Source organism: Pinus tabuliformis, chromosome 9 (assembly GCF_031772625.1).
Source record: "Pinus tabuliformis cultivar Carrire ecotype Pingquan chromosome 9, CPIR1, whole genome shotgun sequence".
Lineage (NCBI taxonomy): Eukaryota > Viridiplantae > Streptophyta > Pinopsida > Pinales > Pinaceae > Pinus > Pinus tabuliformis.
This window is the reverse complement of record NC_142307.1, coordinates 272,335,646-272,355,679: the sequence shown is the minus strand read 5'-3', so window position 1 is coordinate 272,355,679 and position 20,034 is coordinate 272,335,646.

The following is a 20,034-nucleotide window of genomic DNA, read 5'->3' as shown; positions in this document are numbered from 1 at the left end:
ATAAAGGTAACTCCAAAATTCCTTTTTCGTCATCTAATCCCTTAAGACCGAAAAAGTATAAAACAATACAGAAGGGATGAATTTTCGATTAGCTTTAACGAGCCTAACAAAACAAGCGCTCGATCTTTTTATGCAATAATCCCTCAGGTCCAAGAAGATTAAAATCTAGAGGAGGGATAGCACTTCCTGTTGCTTTAACGAGCTGGAAGACCAGAACTCAGAAATCTTTGCATATTTTACGAGTCAGAAAAGAGCTTAAAGAAGACTCGTCTTTTGAGCAACGAGTGATAAAATGGGTAGCAGTTGATTCCAGGTAAGGTTTGGAATTTTCCAATCACGGCAGTGTCACAAGGATGGCTAGTGAAATCACTCTTCGCAGCTGTTCCTCAAAATGGGTAAACAATCAAATGGAGGTGAATGATCGGCCAATGAAAAAGTGGAGGTGACGGTGCAAACATGACCAAGGCTTTAAATGCTGAAGTACTACATTCACGGTGGTTATTTACCAGGGGATAGTTCATTTTTTAACGAGCTTAAACACGGGTGGAAACACTTGCTCGGTCCGGGTTTATTTTTTAATGAGCTTGAACCTCGCGGTAAACACTGCTCGATTAATCCAGTCATATGATAGAATGTCTCATATAAAAATGGCAACTTTTCGAGTTTTGCCCCACATCGTTTCTTTATGCAAGTTAGGAAAGGACTAATCCAAAAAATAGATAAATAATCAATCTTTGCTTGCACTCCAAAAGGTTCGCATGCCCCCAGGTATAAAACAGAGTTTCAAGGTTACCTCTACTTCTTTCCGCAAAAACATTTCTTTTACCGAGAGAGGCCTACCTCTTACAGGTTACCCAAAGATTGTTCTATTTACGAAGTAAGCAAAACACTTCTTCGGGGATGTTTCTCGAAATAAACAAAGGTGAGCGATGATGCCCGCCAACTCACATAACTTTGACAAAAGAATCTTGTTCTAGAATAACCCCTCTTCCAATCATGGACGGGGTACAAACTAGTCATATTCTCCCGCGGAAACCTACCCTATACCCGAAGTTTTCCTGCCGAAGCAGACCAAGATGCATGCCCCATGGGTTTCAGTCATATCCCTCCGAATTACTCGCGCTCATCGGGAGGAAGGACTGGGGATCGAGAAATTTCTTGTGTGAAAAGACCATTTGGGGATGGTAAATGACTATTTGATATGCATGATCCGGGAAATGAAAGTTGGTCCACGAGCTTGACCACTCTTCCTTCGTGCGGAAAACACATTACTCTAAAGAGTGAGGAGACAACCGCTCCCATGCATTAAATATAGTCTCGTCCAAGGAGTAGGTTATAATCCAAGGGTCCTTGAACTACCATTACGTTCATGCGAACTATCTTCCTTCTCAATGTTATGGTCACATCGGGAAGGATCCCTAAAGGTCGACTGGTTCCTTTATCAAAGCCTGTCAGATTACTCATCTCAGGCAAAAGCGATGGCGAACCAAGCGCTTTCCAAGAAGTTGAGGAAAGGATACTCACAGAAGCCCCCTCATATATGATGGTACCAGCCATAACCATTCTATATATTTGAACGATAATTCTGAATTGTACGCTTGCTGGTAAACGGGGTCTGCCTAGTTGATTCCAGTCGAAGGAGACAACTAGGTTGCTTGGAGGTGCGACTGAATAGACGGCCGGGTACGGCTCTGACGAACTTCCTTCCTGCCGTAAAGGAACAGGTAAATTGCCCCAATGTTTGTCAGAGTCTGTGTTTATGAAGGGAATTTGGACGGTGTCATCCTTGTTCTCTTGAGTGATTGTATCATCTGAAGATGAAACCTCTGAAGGCAAGACTGTGTCAACTGCCGCCTCGACCTTTTGACGTTCGTCTGGTATGGATCTAGATGGTTTATCTTCAATTGTAGGTGCTTCAGCCGACCACTTGAGCTGGCTAGCTAGATTTTCAACTAGTGACGGACTCGGAAAGAGTTTTTTATATCCAGGAGGAAGTCGTAACGGTGAACCGGACGATCATCCAAAACTCTTTTAGCTTCGTCTAAGAAGGGACAATGGTGGACAGAATGATTGCCTTCGCACAGTTTACAAGGAAATCTAGCTTTCCCTTTTTGTCCTGGGGCTTCACTTTCACTAGTTGACGGTGTGCTTTCAACATGATCATCAGAGGTTGACGACACCAGGTTGTGCAAATGATGAGACCAGTCCCTTAGTATCCGGGGGATGCAAGGACAATCTCTGTGAAAGTGGTCTCCTTTGCAAATGACACATGGCGATTTAGACCTGGTCAGTGCAGTGTGTGGATTTTCGTTAGACGACACTCGTTTTCCCCCATTTGCTTTTGGCTCCTTTTTCTTCTTCTCTTTCTTCTTCTTTTCCTTCTTCTCCTTAGGAACATGGCTTTTAGCTTTACTAGTTCCATCAAGCGAAGAGGAAGGAGGAGAGGAAGAATTAGAGGAAGTAGAAGGCTGGTGGGCAACTCTGGACTCGTCTAATTGCTTATTCGATTGTTCATGAATGGTGGTGTCCTGAACGACAGAGGTTGAGAAGAGCCATACAGGCAAACCAATTTTCAATCTTGGAAGTGACAATGTGGCCATATGGGGCGCACCAACATCTCCCCAAGAGGAGAAGGGACTAGGATTTCCACCAAGGGGAATTCCTTGGTTGGTAGGCTCCATTTACTCAACCCAAGATCAACGTAGGAAAGGGGTATGAATATTCTGTTTAAAATAAATTTTAACACGCCTTGACACAACTTGTTTTTTCAGTTTTTAAGAGTCGAGAAAAAACAAAAGATGACTCTAGTCTCCTTCGATTTTTAATGATCCTGAAGTGACAAGTTCTCAGATGGACCTTTTCTGTTAAGGAGTCTGAAAAGGAACGAAAGGGACTGCTCTGGAGGTCTAGGTAGAGGGAGTACCAAACCAACCGCAAAACTGCATAATACTTTTTACGGTACGGTAGTCAATCTTCCCGAATGTTGTGTTCGGTGCATTGCGATCAGTAGGGCGGCCGACACGGCTTCCTATGGATAAAAGTTTTAAGCCTATAGGGGTCTCCCAATATATACTCAATGGTACGTGGGAGCACAAGTCCGTACTGGCACTTATTGTCTCAAAGTGGAGGAATCACCCAACCATCAATGATGACAACAGTTACCAGGCTTTACGACGCCAGAATACGTCTCTAGCCTAGACCTCTAAATGTTGTGCGTTAAGTTCCAAAGCGTTGTTAGGTTCATTGAATTTATTTTAATTTGATCTTTCTTATGAAGTTTTCTTTTTGGGTTCACCATGAGATGTAGATATAATTCCTAAAATGCAATCTAAAGATGATAAACAAACTTTTATCTCTTTTCAGCAATGAAAATCCTAGCTACTAAGGGAAAAGAAAGACACAATCTTTTCGCAAAGAGCAAGGAGCACACTATAAATGCACTTTCCTAAATCAAGCCAAGCAGACTGTCAATATGCAAATTCAGATGCATGTATTTGTTTTTCACTTTCTTAATATTGATGCCTAAAAAGAAAGTTGATGTACAAATCTGAAATTGCTTTCAAGTGACAAACACAAACAAGCTTCTTTTTGAAATCAAAAGGTAGAGATGATTACGACACTTTATGGTTTTGAAATAAATACTCATTTCAACACTAGAAAGTCACAAATTCAAACCAAAGGCCAAAGTAAAAGCATAATCGACTATCAACAGCAAATAAACTTTCTCCTATGATCAAAACCGACACTTGCAACAGATCTAAATCAAAGGACGACAGTACGACTATTATACTTTTGAAATGGAAAACTGTAAACGACTCAACAAACACATAAAAACATCTACAGTTCTTTTGTACAAGGGAGGCAGAATATCAGTAAGGAAAAGGGGTCTGAAATAGTTATATACTGATCATAGGCTGCAAAAATCAGAGACAAAACTGGAAGAATGAAGCAAAGAACCTCAACTACACAGGGCTAGGCTGATCATCGCACCTGTTACACAGAGAAACTGCATTGCAGCGTAGGTAGCCCTCTCGGGAAGTGCGTTTAAATGCAAAACCTCTTCACAGAGCCTGCGCTGAGGCAGAAACGAGAATTATGTCCGGGTTCTGGGTCACGGTTTGTAGTTTAATCTTTGTTTTTTGGCCGAGTAAAAGCAATCAGTAATGCACAATCAGAGGTAGATCTAAGGGGGGTGTAAGAGCTATCACAAGGGCAATCAGCTAGTCTATGAATCAGCTGTTCAAATCATAAACAGATCCAGTGGATGGATTAAAGCAGAAGATGTCTACTTTGCATTTTTTAATGGAAAATGCAGTTCGATTGCTACTTATAAGTTTATGAAATAAACAACAAGAGAAACACAAACAAACTAATTAGACACGATCCCCAGCGGAGTCGCCATTTTTTTATCGGGAAAAGTGTCTATTTAGAACTGCTCTATCCCACTGATGTGTGATAGCTACCTTAGAAACAATCAGAGAAAACTACTTTTGTATTCTTCTTTATGAACTATAAACAAAGAGGAATAGGATGAACTAACCTATGTCTTGTGCTAGTCCTTTGATCCAATCTCTCTCCTCGTTGACAGCTTCCAGCTACTTGCTCCCTTACTTGCCCAGCTTCACCAAGTACCTGTAAGATCACAGAAGAAGGGAACTATACAAAGACATGGGTTTATACTCATAAATAACTTAGGATCAGATTTAAGTTAACCATACAAATGTAACAAGCATCAATGATACAAAAGCATGGAGAAGAAACTCAAATAGTTTTTATTGATATACAAGAAGATCCAGGAGGAGTTACAACCGATGATTCCTGACCCAACATCAACCTCCCAGCAAAGAAGTCCCTTCTTCACCCCCAACAAAGCATAGATCACCCAATTCTCTGATATGTATCTCAAAACCAACAACAATTCCTTACAATGTGCAAAATTCCAGCCTCTGGATCTCTGGGATGAGGGATCCATATATAGATGTATGCAAGTAGGATGAGTCAGCTCATGATTTGATTAGCGGCTTCTCTCTGTCAGTTCTTGCTTCCACTTGGAGACTGAAAACCTCTTACTCATCCTTGGTCGAATTCGCTGAGGCAAGTGTCATTGGAGAAGATTCTGGAAGCTTCCATTGTCTCTCCACCTCGCGGAATGACATTGCCATTTGTCATTTCCCGCTCAACGGACCCTGGTAGTGCATTTAGGTGCGTTGCAACGAACCTAGCTAGTGGATTTAGGTGCTATGCAACGCACTTGGCTAGTGGAGCAGCTGAAATGATCCCTATTTGACTTATTCTAAGCAGTTTCTGGTGGAGAACTTCTGGGAGAAGCTGTATTTTGTTGACCTTGTTCCTTTACGGTTGGAACAACACTTTTAGGGACTTAGGAGCCCTTGGTTTATGGACATTTCATGCTTAGAGCTGTAAGGCACAAAAATGTCTATAAGAAATTATAAGCTAGAAAGGAACGTAACACTTTCTGTAAGGTAAAACCAGAGTGCAGGAAACTACATGCACTTGTAGAAGAAGAATATTCCTACATGACCCGAGCGGACGCAAACTAAGGGAAAAATTGTAGGAAAGGAATTCCAGGAAGGAAATTGGAAGAAAGTAATTTGCAAGAAAGAAATTACAAGAAAGAAATAAACTTAATTAAACTTCCAAATTATGGATACATTACCGCTTGACTATAAAATGGATTAATCTCAGAACTCTGAAATAAACTTAAGAGAAATCAAAGCCATGCAAATGAAAATGAATAAATGTTCACACGTACCTTTTAAATGGAGAAAGCATAAGGGTAAACTAACTGGGCTCACTGGACCCTAGCCAACCATATCATTTCCCATTTAGGAAACGAGATGATTCAACACTTAATCACGCATGAAAAAGATGTTAAACACATCGTGAAGAAAACATGTTGCATTCCTTGTATTAACTTGATCATCAAATATACATGATAGTGAAAGTCTAGCCCAGAACTGAGGGTGATAGAAAATTACAAAGTAAGCAAAATTATAACTCAGAGATCGCTAGCTTGGCTCTACCTATAGTATTCATTATATATAGTCTGTTGGCCTTAGCCATATTCTTCTAATTACAGTCATTTCCTATTCAAGCCTTTCATCCGAATGGACTAACAAATGAACTTTGTAAAACCAGCTAATGGTTATAATAAAATGTGGACTTTGTTGGTCGTAGACCATATTATCGGCAAGCATCCCTCACTATATTCCTCCAACATCATTCCTCGGATAGTTCGCAACCAAACTAGGAGTTGTGGATAAAAAATGCCCGCGTGGAATATCATAGAGATCACGGAGTAGCATCATTGGCGATCTAGAAATATACGTGCACTAATCACGCTAAATGATGATTAACACTTAGTTCTTCAATTACTTTTTAGGAAAGTTAAACATAAGTTACAATAGATAATAAAAGGCATTAAATCTATGTAAAGTAATTAATAAAGCACTTAATAAATATTAATTATGAAATACAAAGTATATGTAGGAATAGATGTTTATGTTGGACTAGTGCAGGAATGAGAGGGTTAAATAGAGATAAAACAGAGGTTAATGCTTATGGGAATAGGGTAAAAATAGAGCAATTTGGAACACCAACAGTATGTGCTAGCATGTTTGTTCTAGAGGGATTCCCATGGTTGATGTAGTCTCTTGTAGAGAATAATCATAGAACAAGGCCTATGGGAGAAGCCATAAAAGGATGATTGCGTTGTCCAGGGAGTATAGGACTATAGGAACAAGAAGAAGAGTTAAGGTGCAAAGAATGGAAAAGTGTTTGGAGCAATTTTTGAAGTAGGAAATGGGCTCAAGGACTACATTGAAACTTTTCTAGTGGAAAGTGACTTGAAAAATATTTCCAATAGTATGTGGAAAACCATAAATGGATCTTGGGAACAAAAGTTATTGATAGCCAAAATAAGGATGTTGATGTCCTTAGGATCAAGCTGAATTTTAGAATTGGGAAGCGGCACAAATTTCAAAACCTTAGAACTAGGGAAGTAGGATGAATTTCAGAACTTCAGAACTTCTAAGGGTTGGAGGTCTGGGACCCTAGAGGGTGTGAATATGAGGACATCAATAGGTCAAAATTTCAGAACCTCGGAACCTAAGAACCAAGGAAGGAGGCCGAATTTTAGATGTGTTGGCACTTCAGAACCTTAGAGCCTGTTATCACCCTAAATTTTTTGTTTCTAAGCTTTGGAAAGTTTGCCTTGTTTCTAGTCATAGTCTTATAGGTTTTGAGTCATCTCATCTCAATAAGTGTCATTCTCTTTTCCAAGAAAAAAAGTTCCACAGCCTTATTCCATGTCCTAAAAGCCTCACCATGTGTTTTGACATCACTAAGATTCTAAAGGGTTGGTGTTAGTCTTGGTCTAGTCTTTCCATGGTTTCTTTAGTGTCTGAGATTTAGAAAAGATTCTTGTTGGTATGGTCAAATAGGGTCAACACTCCGTTCTTGCCCATCATTGGCCCCACATCACACCTAAAATTCCATGTATCAAACTTGTGTCAAGGTTTTCATGCACTACAAGCTGCCTAGGAGTTTTCATAGCACAAAACATAGAATTTTCACTGGCCGTGCTACGAAATCGTGGATTCTGAACTAGGATTTTTCGTAGCATGCTACGAAACCCTTGAAAAAGCCTGTTTCAGCATAAAAGAACTCTGTTTTCGGCTTTTACTAGTCAAATTCTAGAAGCGTTTATGAGCAGCTGACAAATCAATTTTGAAAACTAAAAGATGTGTTTCTTCCTAACATACTGAAATACAAAAACCTCTTTCAGTTTCTTCAAATTCGTTCTGAGGTAGGAGGAATTTATGGTTAACCTTGCGCTACGAAACTACTGAAAGTCAAGCTTTGTCTTTGGGTTTTAGCAGTCTTTTTCAAGATATGTTTCTGGTTACATGAAAAGGTATTTTGGAATTCTGAGGGAGGTTTCTATTCACCAACTCTCCATCTATAATAACCTATATCACTTTCTTCACAAGTGTTTTCAGTTGGGAGATACCAAGCTTTCTTTGAAACCTTAATTTTAGAGAACGGATTTTTCCTGTTTGACGCATATTTTTCAAGGACAGATTCTGGACAGCTGGAGAAGTGTTTTAAAAAAAAAAAGAGATGTTTTTGTTCTAGACAACATGAAATACAAAAATATTGTTCAGTTTCATAAAATATTTTGTGTATGAGAAGATAAAGGCTCTATCCCACCTGCTAATTTTCAAAGATCCTAAACCTAAAAATAGGGAAACATGTTCCCTAATTTCTAGGGTTTGTCATCAGCAGTAAGGTGACAACATGGGAGGCTTCATCAAATTCGACTTCATGAGGTTACAACTGTCAAAGAATGCTTTCAATGTTTAGATAAGGTTGTTGTAATCATAACAAGGAGTTGTACTCCTAATTGTATTAGGACTCTAGGACTGCTAGTTTGCTATCATTTGTAATTAATAGTTTGTTTTATGGTTAGAATAGGTGTCACTCATAGAAAATTCGAATTCTCTTGATGAGGGACAAAGGAATACGTGTTGTAAATTATATATATAGAGAAAGAGGTCGAATTAGCAAATGGTTGGAGAATTTCGGCTCAGCTGCTGCTCTATGTGCAGACTTTGTATATTTTTAACCTAATGCAGAATTTCTACTTAGACAACTCAAGATTCATGAAGAGTTCTTGTATGTTCTTGTTTTGATAGCATCTTTGAATACTTACATTGCAGTGACGTTTACTTATGATACTCAGAATTCATCAATGATGCTCTGACTTCCTTCATAGATAAACTAACTGTGTTTCACTGTTTTATATTTGCATTTCTACACTTGAACTCTATAATGCTTTGACTTCCATGCTAGGTAGAATATTTTGGCTTCACTACTCAGGATTCAAATAGAGTTTTTAATGTCCTATTGTCTCATGACTTTCCTCTTTCACTTACTTGCAGTGGTATGAATACATGTTACTTAGAACTCATCAATGATGCTCTAACTTCCTTCATGTGTTGATAAACTGTGTTTCCTTACATTGTATCTTTGTTTTGTTGATGTATAAAAGCTCTCTATGCCCTGACTTCATGTTAAGCTAATCTTGTTGTGGTACTGAACAACCTTTGACTCCATAGCCCAATGACAACCAGCCTTCATCTTTCAACCTATAAACATATACAATCACAAACCATAGAGTTAGCCATCTATCTTATTCTTTAATCAAAATCATTAACCCTTTGAGAGAGCCCTCTCAGGCTAAGGAGGCTAAGCCTTAGCTAAAATATTGGTTTGAAATAGTTACACTGAGATAGTCTAATCAGCAGCATATTAAGGTCCTATTTTGGTGATAACATAGCGATGTAACTTATTATTAATTAATTCTTTTGAAAGAGCCAAGGGTTGAGGGGAGTAGGGATTTATAAAGGAAATCATTTGCAAACAGAAGTTGATTGTCCCTCAGAAGCTAACAGTAGTAGATGACACAAGAATCATGTCACCCTAGAAGTATATATCACAACTCATAGAATTCATAACTCCTCTATAATTGGATTTTGAGAAAGTTTTGAGAACAGGGATATTTCGATGTTTTTGGTGTTTGGTCATGGAGCCCAAAGAGCTAAAGGAAAAAAGGAAAACATGAGGAGGTAGCCCCCAATAGGATCCTGAAGGGATTAGCACCTAAGTGCTATTAATACACCATGTGGGGTTGCTGAGAATATCCTAATGTCATCATGGAAGTATGTTCAGAGGTTGGAGATTTAGTAACTCCTTTATTATTGCACTTTGAGAAAATTTTTGATACAAGGGAGCTCCAATGCTATTGGAGTTTGGTCGTGGAGCCTAAAAAACCAAGGGCGTAGAACAAGAACACAAGGAGATATCCCCCCAGCAGAATCTTGAAAGGATTATCACCTAAGTGCTATGTCACAGGTCACAACACGAGATCGTATGGTGGAAAAATAATAAGAGGCAAAGCAAAAGTGATTAAAGGCCAAGCTCATAATCTCGCAATCTCGTAATATCCTAGAAAATAGTCACCTTAATAAAGTTATGAGATGTGGGGCTCTTAGCTTACAACAGAGAGGTGTATGAATAATGAATGTGTCAGAAGCTAAGAGTAAATGATTGCAATTTTCAAAGAAGAGTGTTGGGACCGTCTTGAGTTGAAATAAGCTACATCTAATCTCCCATGCACACATCATTGAGTTAAATGAAGAAAAAATCCTAAGAACAGCATATTTGATTACACGAAGGAGAGCCATTCCAGAGGAACATGTTAGTCTCTAGAAGACAATTTAGAAGTATGTCTTGAGTGGTAAAGAGCCATATTGTCAATACAAGATGAATTTAATGGAAGAGATCCTTGAGTCTATAGTGTGGCCAAGATTTATTTCTCGGTAGGTTGAAAGACATATAGATCGAAAATCCTTACATTAATTGTATTGTAGCCATAGTTCGTGAGTGAATGAAGCTCATTCTTTGATTTAGTGCTGCAGTGACAGGATTCAAGAAATTAAACAGAACAACAAGATGGAGAATCCATGTAGAGGTACAATATGATAGTGTGAATGACAAAGTGATGACTGACAGAGACAAAATTGACCACTATGTTTTAGTGAAACAAAACCTGATATTATAGTTGAGTGAGTGAGGGAAGAAGCATTGTTGCTAGTGAGTTGTGTTGAGTGATTTGGGTGTGAGTGTGTTGCTAAGTAGAGGCCAAGTGTGCCTGGGTTGCAGAAAGGGTATGTGCATGCCTATGTTGCATAGAAAAGAGTTTGAGTGGGTCAGTGTTTTTGTGTGAGACCAAGTGAGACTATTCTACAAAGAATAGGCTGAGAGTGCATATGCAGAGGAAAGAGGCCAAAAGTGCTAGAGAAAAAGAAGAAGCCTCAGATCTAAGTCTATGTTATTGAGAGTGGAGGAATCAGTATTGTTTATTTCTACAATGTGAGGAGAGGAAAATGTTTAGGATGAAAGGCTACTGAGGAGAAAAATTTTGATACCAGACATAGTTACCATCTACATAGAACATTAGTTCCTTATTGAGTGTAGGTTGGAGCATGCATACATGAAGTTGGTGCTTCTATCTCTAGTGGGTGTCTCAGAAGGCTTGGCGGTTGCTTCCTCCTACAAGTTGGTGCTTGCATAAATATAAGGAGCTATAAGTTGGAGCTTATAATAAATTCATGGAGTCAGTACTTTAGATGGTTCTTTTGGTAGGCTGATCAAGTGTGTGCAAAAGTCGAGAGTTGGTGCTTCCTGCTAGTGGGCGCTAGTACATAATCAAAGGGAGTTGGTGCTTCCTATGATTGGTGTCTCACAAACAGATTGATGTAATATAGTAGGTGAGTTAATTTTTACATTAATAATAAAAAAAATCATGGTTTTTTTTCTCCCATAAGGGTTTCCATGTTAAGCCTATGTGTCATATATGTGCTTCTCATGATGTGTATGCTTATGTGGATTCAAATTACTAATGTTATAACTTGTTAATGGTAGCTCTCATTTAGTGGATGCCAAGTTTCAATGAGTAAAGCAAAATTTTCATAAAATTTTAGATTAGCCTTAATATTGATTCACCCACCCACTTCTATATCAACATTGTTTCCAACAAGCAAATGTTAGAAAAAAACTTTGTTTTACTATTTTTTTCCTCTAAAAGGTAGTAAGTTCAGGCATGGTTTCCGAATAGCTGGAAATGAATTTTCCAAATATGATAGAGGTTTTTTTTTAAACAAACTTGTTAACAAAAAACCCTCATACACCGGTGTCATTGTTTGAGAGATTAGAAGGGATATTTGAAGCCTATGTTAAAGGATTTTACAATTCAGTTTTTCTTATTTAAACCACTATTTTAAAAATAAATTTCTACACAGATATCACAGCTTGGGAGTTCAGAATGGACCTTTAAATCCTATTTTTCAGGAATTCACGAGAGTTATTTTTTCTATTTTTAGAAAAAATGCCCAATCAGTTGGAGAGGCACCTCATCAATTTAACTTGGGGTTAGATCTTATCTCCTTGATTATTTTATTTAGTAATATATAGATATATTAATAGGTTTTAGGTCCATTATTTTTGGATCTTAAACCATTTGTAAGTACTTTATAAAGGCTATCATTTATGTAATGTACACAATTGGAAATTGAAGAGGAAACCTATTATAACTGTGTGCATTTCATTAATAGAAGAAATTTTGGATAGAAGTATAGGGATTTGTGTGGCAGAGATTCATTTTTACATCATTTTTGGTATCTTTCTTAGTGTCTTGTTCTTTATTTTTTATTGATTGATCGTTAAATATTCTCATCTGAATTAGTAAGTAAATGTACAATTCATGTGAAACTGATCTATATCTTATATTCATATATTCAACTTTCAGTTGATGAATTAAATACATAATTCCTTGTTATGATGCTCTATTTTTGAAGCTATGTGTGTATTCCTATTCTTCCTTTTATGCTATAAATGATTAATGTATGGAATATTGCTAAAATACATGCCTCTGGAATGCGGAATCCTTACAAACCAAGCTCCAAAGATTCTTAACTATGGTTATTTGACTCTAGTGCCCAATGGTCTCTTCCGATAATCCAACCAACACCAATAAATTTTACATTAATTTGGCCATAGAGTGTTTAACATACCTACTGATGTTTTGACCTAGCATAACTGAGTTTAAGGAGAGATCCCCATCTATATTGAAGGTCCAAATTCAATCCCGAAGTGGCTGGAGGTTATCTTAGAGTTTTTACCCCACTGCCAGGGCTTTCTATGAGTGATAACATATAGCTTATTATCACAAGAATCAGTATATACCTATAATGGGATTCATGCTAGGCACCAATGAACTAACATAGTGTTGGAATAATGAATTGTTGAGAGGGGGTGGGGGGTGTGAAGCAGTAATTAAGATACTCTTTTTTCATTTTATTATTATGATTAAATCCCCTTATCATGTTATTTAACTTGTCAGAGAGTTCATTCAAAAAGGAGTGAACCAAAAATGTTTCAAGCACATATATTCAAACAACAAAACACATGAGAAGCACACATTTGACACAGTCTTTTTCATGTGGAAACCCAAAGGGAAAAAACCAGCAATTTGTTGCTTGTTTATGATGTAAATTAAGAACCCAGTTAATTACATATGTTTGTTTGTGAGAATCCACTCGCCAGAGGCATCGACCCCCTTTGTTTAATAAGAACCAACTTTCCAAGAGGCATCAACCTCTATAGTTTGTAGGCACCAACCTGCGCTTACCATTGTTCTACTATTTCATACAATTTTCAAACTGAAAATAGAGGCATGATATTTTACAAGTAGAATACCAAACAAAATTTTTCATATATTTGAGTTCTACACTTTTACTTATGTGCTCACTTGTAGTAGGTCTCCTCTCGTTGCTCACTGCAATAATTCCTCTGCATTATGCCTTCGGTGTCAAGGGCTCTTCACTGACTACACTGCAACACTACCCTTGCAATTCTTCACACAACCCTCACGCTTCTCTTGCTGTTGTATTACATTGTGTCCTCTCAAGAGCTTCTGCCTCTCTTCTTCGATGCTCACTCTCAGAACACTACTCTCCCACACCTATGCTCACTTTCCCATCTTTTCCATTTTTGGTGATGGTTTTGTTCCACTGAGGCACACTATATAATGGATTCTCTCCACACTACCCTATAGCTGCCAATATGTACTTAAACATGGCTTCAATTGTCTCTCTTGCATATTTTGATAGTTTCTTGTCACAGTGCCCAAAACAATGATGGTCCTTAGAGTTTTGTGTAGCTTGCCTGCGTAGAGCTCTTGTACTGAGAAACTAATTCTTATATGACCTGCACAGTCCTCCGAGAGTCCCATGGTTATTCATCGTTCCAAAAATCTTATCATTCCAAAGACGTGGCTATTCTATTCTTATTTACCATAACCATTCATGCATGCAATGCGGTCGATTTCTTCTTTCAAGCTCTCAAATTCATCTCTATTATAAATGGTGTCCTCAGTTTCTTGTTAAAAATTCTTCCTCGGGATTAGCCATTTTCAACTCCCAAATCCTTCATGCCTTCATTCAATATTGTAACTTCCATCTCGTACATTCTTTAAAGCTATATACTTTCTTATTGGAGTGAATCCATATCTCTACAATTTCATATCACAATATTCATAGTGGTGCAATGTTCTGATAGTCTGATCCTGTAATTTTGAAGCTCCTTCTGCATAGCCATCACAATGCTTCTAATCATAGGACTGCTAGTTGTGACCTACCACTTAAATTCAAGGTGCTATGCCTTGAAACTCCTGTGAGGGGTCATTCTCCCTTCATTAACTGCTTGCATCCCTAATTCATTGAGCTCTTATGATGATGTGCCAGCCTAATATCCGAATCCCTCTATATTGAAAGTTTTCAACACTCCAATTGTTCTAGTTTTTTGATCTCTTAATCCTTTGATTGTCGAGCTCCGATATGATGTCATCATCTCCACATGCTGACTCTTTAGAGATGACTTGTGTCACTTGGTTCTAGCCCATTAGCCTACCCAATACAGTTAAATACGCCTAACACATGTCCTGTCATACTGACACGTCATGATGACTCCAGCTACCACTGTTGCTTACCAGAGCCAATCATATGCATCCATGTGTCCAGTTATAGGAGAGAGAAGGGCACCCATCACCCTTGGATTTGTGTTGAAATCCTTTGTTATTATCCTTTTGGCATTCCTCCATGCTTTTAATGGCTTATCGACACTTATGGATTTCACAACTTTATGTGCTTTACTCACTTGAATAACTTCTGATACTCTAATCTTCGGGGTTCTGATTTCCTCCAAATTCCAATACAACCCTCTCTGATGTATCAAACCTCCGATTATAAATATGACAGGTCATGCTGATACATTGATATCCAGGTCTTAGATATTCTAGCCTTCTTAGGAATTCAAGTCCCTAAACATTGGCAAGCCATACGTTTTGACGTAGGAGTCCAATTTTGGACTTCCACATATCGGTGGAAAGATTATTCAGGGAACCTTCCAATGGATAGGGTAAAATGTAGGCTTTTAGTCCTTTATCTACATGGAAGGTGTCTATAAACTTCTCTTCCCATTGAATCTTTGTTTATTTGAACAACAACTACCATGATGATCAGTTTATGGCTTCTTTAGTAAGCCTACTACTAGGAAGTTTCTCTACAATAATATTTTAGATACCATAAATTTCCATGTGTCCCATCATTGTAATCATCATTTTATGGCTTCTTTAGTAAGCCTACTACTATGATGATTCTCTTCAAGAAGGTTGCAGTGACCATGGAGTTTGATCTGGTCCATCACTGTAATCATCATTTTTTAGTTTCTTCAGCAGACCTGCTATTGTGATAATTTTCTACAAAGCACCTCAACAACCACGGGATTCCTTCCAAACAGCCAGTCATCATGCTGACCCTTGTGTGACATCAATGCAAACACTTACAAAACCACCTATACACCAACAAATGTCCAACAATATCCCCCTTTGGCATTGATTGCAACACCATAAGATCCCCCTTGGGCTAGGAATGATCTAATGTGATGCCAATATTATCCCCCTTTGAAATTAGTGACAAAGAATACTTCATAATAAATCCTCCTAAACAATTACAACATACTCTCCCATGAGTTCCGCATCCTGAGTAACTTCCACCACCTTCCAAAATTAAGTCATTTTGAGGGAGGAGTCACAACTCCTATTTTCTATCTAAGATGCTAAAATGGTTCCCTTGCTAGTTGATTGGTAAATATATCTTCCAATTTCTCTTTAGTGGGTGCATATTCAAGTTTGACAATGTTCGTTGCAACATGTTCCCTCAAGAAATGATACTTGATAGGAATATTCTTAGTCTTTGAATGCATGACTGGATTTTTAGAGATGCTGATGGAACTTGTGTTGTCACACATTATTTGAATGGGATTAGACAACTCTACCTTTATATCTTTCAAGGGTTTCTTCATCCATAGAATCTATGTATAATAGGTAGAAACATAAATATACTATTCTTTAGTAGTCAACAGAGAGATAGAGCCTTGTTTCTTGCTAACCCACGACACCAACCATTCACCCAGGAAGAAGGTTGCACCAAAAGTACTCTTCCTATCATCAAGACTTCAAACTCTATCTACATCTATGTAGGCCTTCAAATTGAAATATTCTCTCTTCGCATACCACAGTCCATATTCTACTGTACCTTAAAGATATTTGAATATATTCTTGACAACAACAACATGACTCTCCCATGGAAAGGCCTAAAATCGAGCCATAATACCCACTTATTGCATGATTTCTAGCCTTGAAGCTATTAGATACAGTAAGATTCTAATCATTGAGTTGAATTTAGTTTAATTTACTAGCGATTTTCCATATTCTTTTAACAATTTTCAGCCTATATTCATGTGTGTGCTGACTGGTTTGAAATCTTCCATTCCAAATTTATTTAGGGTTTCGTTGAGATATTTTGATTGGAAAATAAACACTCCTTGTGAATATTGAGTAATTTTCAGACCTAAAAATAAGGATAGTTCTCTAATTATGGAAACTTCAAACTCTATTTACATATAATTTGTAAATTCATTCCCCAATTGTTCCACATCTATGTGAAATATTATATCATCCACATACACAACCATTATCAATTGATGATTGCCTTTAGATTTTACATAAATGTTACTATCAAATATGCCTTTCTTAAACCCTTGTTGTTGGAGATACCTATCCAACGTTTCATACCAAGCTCTGGGGGGTTTTCTTAAACCATACAAGACCTTCTTTAGTTTACATACAAGCCCTTCATTGAAGGAGAGAAGAAATCATTTTGGATGCACAATGTAAACCTCCGCTTCTAAATCTCCATTGTGAAAGGTAGACTTCATATCCATATGAGATACCTTAATATTCCTATGGATGTCAAGAGCAATAAAGGTTCTTATAGCTTCTAGTCGAGCTACTAGTGCAAAGGTTTCTTTGAAATCTACCCTTCTATTTGGCCATATCCTTTGTAGACAAAATGAACTTTGTTCCTGATTACTTGACCCTATTCATTTAGTTTTTCCTTGAAAAGCCACTTTGTTCCAACAAAGTTTTCTCTTTCGTTCTTCGAACAAGCTTCCATGTATCATTATTTTTAATTTGGTCAAGTTATTCACTCATGGATTTCACCCATAACTTATATTCACTTTTTTGATAGAGGTTCTTACATTTTATCTATGATAGTAGAGCCAACTTTTCATAACTTGTACTTCCCACAAGTTTCCTTCTAATCTAGACAACCCGTCTTTGATCTCCAAGAATCTAACTCTTAGGATGTTCCTTTTGTTCTTTATATTGTAGACCTTAGTGTCTTCAGATCAAAAGTTCACATCATAGACATTACGCGCATCTCACTAACACTGAGTAGATTGTTCTTCAGACCTTTTGCATACAACACATTTTGTGCTTCTTCTTTTTGATCAAGATTTACTACTACTTTTCCCTTGATTCATGCTGGAGAACTGTTTCCAAAAGGGACATTGCTTCAATATTCTTTGGTTGCAGGTGGAAACACCTTAGGGTATTGGGTTGAAAACCCCAACAGAGCATAGGGCATACATCATAAATAAATATGCAGAAAAACAACCTAAAGTCTTAAACAACTAAAGTATGACGAAGTGGTATTAACCAGAGTCCTACGCTCAAGGTCGATCCCATAGGGTCCAAACCCTCTGCTCTTTCCAATGATTTTAGAACCTATAACCTATCCAAGAAAATCATATGCAACAAAATTAATATAAAGCATGTTCATGACATAGGTGTTAAATCATATAAGCAGGTGAGCAAATGAGCATTGACATAAGATTTCATATGTAAGTCATAACATAGATTAATGCATTAACACAATAAATATCGGGAATAGAACACCATTTCTTTATTGATGTAAGATAGATGAATGTGAAAAACTATGACCTGAGTCTTTCTCTACCTCCAAGTGAAACTTTCCTCCGGATCCATCCCGCCCAAGCCTCAGCAACCTTCTTCCATCGATACACACAAGGATGTCATAAAAGTGATGAGGGACATCTCAAATAAGGAAACAAAGGTTTCATATAACTTGGGATTGCAAGAGGCACATAGATTTATTCAAACTTTATCATGGATCTAATCAACTATAATATCAATATATCCCCTCTTCTCTCCTTAGGCCTTCCCATGGATGTTTATTTATACTTCTCCAAATTAGTTTTTTTACTTGAGAAATGGTTGGGCCATGGGCTATAGTAGGTGAGTAACAGGTGAAACCTGTAAACTCCACCCGCATTTAAGGAGATCATTTATTTTTTAGTGTTTTAACACATATACGTGGGTTGGGTATAGATTTACCCATGTGTACATGCTTTTTATACAGGGAAAAATAGCAAGTGGGAATTAAAACATTGTTTTTTAGAATTTGGACCAAGTCTGAAAAGGAAGGGTTTCCCTAGGCCATAAGCAGAGAATCAAATCTACCAAGAGTGGGAAATAGTGTTATAACATATTCCCCCTAATATATGAGGTCAGAACGGGTACATGATGGCCAAAATATATTAAGTGTATAAAAGTAATCATGCCGAGATCTCACAGGAGTTCACCAGAATTTATCTTGCCAAGCCAGTGAAAGAGATCAAAAAGACAATTATTGCCTGAGGCGGGCATACCCGTGCTCAGAGATAATAAATCATGTCCTCATTTCAAGTACAAAAGTGGATCCAATATTTATACAAGTATAAAATAACTGACAATACATAGTGGATCATTTGATCATATCCATAGAAATACATGTCTCAATATCACACATAAATAGCTGATCAATGATGTAGAAGTAGAAAGTTGATCACTGAAGTCATAAAGATGATCTAAAAAGTACCAAGTAAAATGGTGGAACAAATAGTACTACACGCAACTTGGGTGCCAACATATAGGATGTCGCTATAATAAACTACAACACATAAGGTGGATGGTATCATTGGTAGAAACAGGAGGGACTAGCCAGTGAAACAACAAATGTTGATGCAAACCCGAAGTCTTCGCCGACCTCCGTGGTACATTTCTACACAATGGGAATAAATGATCTGAAGTCGACCATGTGAGAAATCATTTGATTACTAGTCATTGATGTATATTATTAACAAATGCGAGACTAGTCATCGATAATGATGATGAGATTCAAGGTACCCAGTACAATCTAACAAGTGCAAATAAATTAGCTCTAGTCGAACACTTGGAAGAATCTATCAATCAGGAGACAATGATATATTCCCACCCTCAATAATGAAGGAGTCTGCCACTAATGACTGCAAACCCTAAGGTACTACCAAATGGACTCTAGTCCTTGCTCCTAGAGAAATGAGTTGAATTCGATGGGAAAGGATCTACTGAAATGAAGGCATTAAGACATTCTTCATCAATCTAGTGTGAGTGTAACCCATAGGCCAATAATGTGGAAGGAATAGGATGAATAAAGATGTAGTAACCCAACCAAAGAATCTTTCTAGCATACAAAAGATTTTGCTAACGCAAAATATAAAACCTCTGAACCAACTAATAATGAAAGCTGACATAGAGGTGAGGAATACACCAATAGGGTGAGGTGGAAATGAAGGTATTGCACAAGTCCCAATGTGTGATAATGGAAGTTGACGTCAAACACAAGGGAAACCACTTAGCCAAAGAACCATGACACTAATCAATGTTGAGCACAAGGTGACCTATCAATAATGAAAATAGGGCCACGATGCATCTCTAGGTCCACTCTTAGAGAAATTTGTCGTAGTTGATAAGAGCAAGATCTGCCAACAAGAAGTCAGTGGAGACCTTCGCAAACTAGCATGAGCAAAGGACCAAATAGTTGATGTGATAATGAACATGACTCTGACAACGAGGGATAAATAGGTCAAGAGACACTGAAGAAAGGCCAACTAAGGTTGACTTCCCTTGAGTAAAAGCATGACCCAAATGTGACTACATGACACCAT